The sequence below is a fragment of the Drosophila ananassae genome (assembly GCF_017639315.1).
Source record: "Drosophila ananassae strain 14024-0371.13 chromosome 4 unlocalized genomic scaffold, ASM1763931v2 tig00000073, whole genome shotgun sequence".
Lineage (NCBI taxonomy): Eukaryota > Metazoa > Arthropoda > Insecta > Diptera > Drosophilidae > Drosophila > Drosophila ananassae.
The window spans coordinates 979,143-984,424 of NW_025319042.1; the positions used below are offsets into that span (position 1 = coordinate 979,143).

The following is a 5,282-nucleotide window of genomic DNA, read 5'->3' on the forward strand; positions in this document are numbered from 1 at the left end:
GCTGTTTTGATATCCTTTGCAAACTCAGCTGATGGCATAGTATCATAAATATTTTTTAATTTATTTCCAACACTATTAAATTTCCCTTTTGCTTGTGAAATAATGGCTTGCTCTTGAGTTTATACTTCGAAATCTCTCTTAGTAAGCTGCTGGTTTACGCTACCAATTTCTACCGCATCACCTGGCTGAGAAGCATTAATCCTTCTGGTTGCAGCCAACTCATTTTTCATTCTAAAAATCTCCCGATCTTTCTCAGAAATAGTTTTATCTTTATCTTCTATCTCTTTTGCTTGATTAGCCAGTTGAGTATTTTTTTCGGATATTTCTTTTACTTTCTCAGAAATTATTTTACCTTTAGCTTCTACTTTACTTTTTTCATCAGAAAGCTGAGCTTCCTTCTCAGAAATAGTTTTGTTCTTACTAACTGCTGCATACGAAAGTGCAATAGCTACAGCAGAAAATACAGCACCACCAATAATAAATGGAAGGCCAACACTTAATGCTGCAACTGGAGCTAAGAAACCAATATAAGGAGCTGCAGCAAACACTCCAGATGCTAATAAAGTGAAAGTAGCCAGAGTTCCAGCTATATAATAGGGTACATTGTTTTTATTCATCATCTCACGTATTATAAAATATAATACCATTATAAAAGGATTTTTAAGAAGTTGTCAAGCTATCTTTACATAAAAAAAATAATCAATGAACTTGGGAACAAGAAGATTGCTGCCAAGCTATGAACTATGCCTTTCCGTGTAATCTTTGAATGCACCTCTGTTAGAGTCAAAATATAGCTTCACACTGCCAATTGGTCCATTTCTCTGCTTTGCAATAATGAGCTCTGCAATGTTTCTAATTTTTTCCATTTTCTCTTGCCATTCCCGATGTTTATTGTTTCCTTCATTTGGCTGTTTTCTTAGTTCATAATACTCTTCTCTATAGAGAAACATTACTATATCTGCGTCTTGCTCTATGCTCCCTGAATCACGTAAATCAGAAAGTTGTGGTTTTTTATCATCCCTCTGCTCAACAGAACGAGAGAGCTGAGATAGTGCAACAATGGGAATATTTAGCTCCTTTGCAATTGCTTTCAAACCCTGCGTCACTTCCGAGATTTCTTGCACTCTATTTTCATTACTCCTTTTTGTTGTTCCTCTGATTAGCTGCAAATAATCAATGAATACCACTTCTACATTATATAATTGATACAGCAAGCGTATTCTGGTGCGAAGGGCACTAATTGATAGCGCAGGGGTGTCATCTATGATGAAAGGCAGTTCAGATAATTCTGTACTAGTATTGATAAATTCATGCAATTCAAAATCACTAATTCTCCCGGTTAATGCCTTATAATAACTAATCCCTGAATCTATAGTGATCAGCCTTGCAGTTAATTGCTCTGCTGACATTTCAAGCGAGAAAAACGCTACATAGTGTTGCTTATCTGCTCTTTTTTGCAACATCTTACAAGCATTAAGTGCGATGTTTAGCGCCAATGCTGTTTTACCCATAGAAGGCCTTGCAGCTAAAATTAATAAATCAGATTTTTGTAGACCACCAAGAAGCTGATTTAGATCTTGAAGTCCGGTTGTAACGCCTAGCGCTTCTGGATTATTTTTCAGTGTGCTGATCTTCTCAACTACATCTTTAATTGAACTTGCAAGTTTTATATATGTTTTCTCACCTTGTTTTTTTACTGCCAAATTGAACAATTTTGTCATTGCTTGTTCAATTTGCGCCTGTGCAGGATTTTCAATATCGTAGTTGTAGCTATCACCAACTATTTCTTGCCCGAGCTTGATTAAACATCTCCTTAAGTAAGTATCACGGATTATTCTAGTCAAACTATAAATATCAAGTGCAATACTTGCCTTTGCTGCAAGCTTTGCTAAGTACTCTACCCCACCACATTCGGTAAACGCTTGGTCGTTCTCAAAAAACATTTTGAGGCTCAGTTCATTGGCAACTATGCCATGTTTTCTGGTTTTAGATATTTGCGTAAAAATACTTTGATGCAGTGGATCATAGAAATTTTCTGCTGTAATTGTGTCTTCAACCGCATCACAGATTCTATTATCACGAATCATTGCACCAATAAGCATCTGTTCAGCTTCTAAATTATGCGGTAATTTACATATTTCTTTGTCTACACCTCTTGAATCAAGGAGATCAGCTAATTTATTCATTCTGCATTTAAGAGTAACTATCGATTATTGTAGAATATTTAGTTTTGATTTGAAAGACATATAAAATTTGACTAATTCCGTGTTGCCTATAGCATTAAAACTTAATGCCCCTGTGGTGGAATGGTAGACACGGCAGACTCAAAATCTGTTGCTTGCAAAAGCATGCTGGTTCAAGTCCGGCCAGGGGCACGTTAAATATTGGAAAGTATATATATGTTACATAAATTTTTTAATCGTTTATTTTCTATTTTTTCTTCTATAAATGTTATTCAAAAGGTAAAGAAAGATGAAAATGGGATATGTTATGTAACGGGCCTCAGGCGCTATATATCAGTATTGCTTGATTTGATTATTATCGTTTTGTTCTTGCAGTTTTGCAGCCAAGCCTTAAATCAGCTCTTTATGAACTCAGAGGATAGCAAAATATTAAGTCAAATTGCTGCAAAATCCCCAATGCAAGCACCACTGTCTGCGGAAGAAAAGACAACGCAGAGTAGACTTATAAAATTACTAATCCTAAATCAAATAGTCCAGTTTATTATGCTCTTTTGCTATGTTACATATATGTGGGTAAAGTTTGCTACTACACCTGGAAAACTATTATTTGGGCTCAGAGTTGTGGATGCACAAACCTTCAGAAAAATGACTTTAAGGCAAGCAACTAAGAGATTTTTTTCCTTTATATTGTCAGTTGCACCATTATTCTTGGGCTTGTTATGGTCAAATTTCAACAAACGCTGTCAAACTTGGCACGATAAGATCGCAGGCACAGTGGTTGTCACGAGTAAAAGCCTTAGAAGGCAGAGCTAAAAACTACTTGACACCCTTCGCCAGCCCCTTTATCATGATACTGAAGGTGTTCATTTATCTTCAATCTGTGCAGATTAAACAGCAAGAAAACAACGTAGTTGGCGTCTTATTTTTAATTTTTTGCACTATGTGCACCTTATGTCTTCACAACATTTCTGGGTTTTTACCTATATAAGCTGAAACGCGCTTATAAGTCATTTAAGACAGTATAGTACGCCAATTTGCAGGATTAGAGAGTGACAACTAGCTAACGCGGGGTTTCTTTTGCCTTTTTTTCTGCTTAGTAAATTTCTTAAACATTTAAACTAAGGTGAGTTGCGTTTAAAAGCAGCTAAATTGCAGTGTTTAAGATTTAAAAAACGCCAAATACTGAAAATAGACAATGACTAGGGCTTCTTTTGCCTTTTTTTTCATTTGGTAAATTTCTTAATGTTTGTAGCTAAACGACAACCGTCATCCCTGTAAAGATCAAGTATCCCGCTACTTGTTAGCGGGACCTAGAGATACCGCGAATGAATCGCGGTATGACGGTTCACGGTGGCATGACGGTTAAGTAATTCGTCATCCCGCTACTTGTTAGCGGGATCTCTTGTTAGCGGATGAGATACCGCGAATGAATCGCGGTATGACGGTCTGCGGCGGTATGATGGTCTGCGGCGGTATGACGTAGAGCTCGCGTCAGCTACTTTCATGACACCATTTGCTGTCTTTAAAAATGAATGTTCTTACAATTGTGCGTCATGCGCTTTATTAAATATTTTACTTAAAAATCTAATTTCTTATTATACAAGAGATAAGCAATTCATTGATGATGAAAAATTACAAAAAGGGGCATAGAAAGCGCCTAAGGGAGAAAATTATTTTAGATAATGGACAATCATTACTTGATTATGAGGTTTTAGAGCACATTTTATATTCAGCATACAGTAGAATTGATGTAAAGCCGATAGCAAAGAGTTTGATAGAAAATTTTGGCAGTTTGAATAAAGTTTTTAATGCTGACCTGGAAGCGCTGCAAAACGTTGATGGTGTCAGCAATGCAGCGATATCTGCCATCTTTTGTGTAAAACAAGCCTTTGTTCGTTCTGCAAGAGAAGAAATAAAAGACCTGCCTATAATCGATAACTGGGAAAAATTGCTTGATTATTTAAGAATAAGTATAGGAAGCCTCAATAAGGAAAATTTTCGCGTCATCTATATGAATAAAAAGTATCGTCTAATAGCGGAAGACCTGCAAAATATTGGTACAGTAGATCAAACTCCTCTTTATGTCAGAGAGATCATCAAGCGCGCACTTTTGATTGGTTCAACATCCATTGTAATATCTCACAATCATCCAAGCAGAGATACACAACCTTCAAATAGCGATATATCTCTCACTAGACAACTAGCAGAAGCTTGCCAAAGTATAGGAATAGAATTAATAGATCACATTATTATTACATTCAGTAGCTATTTTAGTTTCAAGGAAAATAGGTTGTTGTGAAAGCCTTTATAGCTACAGTAACTTAGATTTACCGACAATCGTCATTCCGCTACGTGTTAGCGGCTAAGAGATACCGTGAATGAATTGCGGTATGACGTAGATTGCTGTCATCTCGCTGCTTGTTAGCGGCTGAGATACCGCCGCGGTATAGTAACTCGTCATCCCGCTACGTGTTAGCGGCGCGGTGGTATGACGGTAAGATTTATTGTGGCATGATGGTGTAGTATAATGTTGATAAACCTCAGTTACTTTAGCTATAAACGATTAAGATGAAGTTATCATATATCTATATACTTACAAATAAAGCTAATAGCACATTATATATTGGTGTAACTGCAAATTTGATCAAGAGGATTTGGGAACACAAAAACAAAATTGTTTCAGGTTTTACATCAAGATATAATGTAAATAAACTTGTATATTTTGAAGAGTTTGAAGATATAAGTTTAGCTATTGCAAGAGAAAGGCGCCTGAAAGAATGGCCAAGGCAGTGGAAAATTAATTTGATCAATCAAAAGAATCCTAGCTGGGTTGACTTATATTACTTAGCTTTAAGATAGCTATGCTGAGATCCCGCTAACACGTAGCGGGATGACGAGAAAGGAGTGGCGGGATGACGGTTCGTGGTGGTATGACGTAGTAGCTATTTCTTGCAATCAAGTTTCATCAAAAGTCAGATTGCAGAGTTAAATCTTCCACCCAAATGACCATGAACTCTACCTGCTTGTTTGGATATATTTCTTGTACTAAGGTTTTATAGGTCAGCATTTGCTTTTTTATTTCATTTAATAAGGAAACAG

At 36.4% G+C, this 5,282-nt stretch overlaps 1 non-coding gene across 1 annotated transcript; it reads left to right on the forward strand.

Moving 5' to 3' along the window:
* The first annotated feature begins 2,292 nt into the window (after positions 1-2,292).
* Positions 2,293-2,375, forward strand: Trnal-caa. The gene has a single exon. It is a non-coding gene; the product is annotated as a tRNA-Leu (tRNA).
* The last annotated feature ends 2,907 nt before the right edge of the window (positions 2,376-5,282 follow it).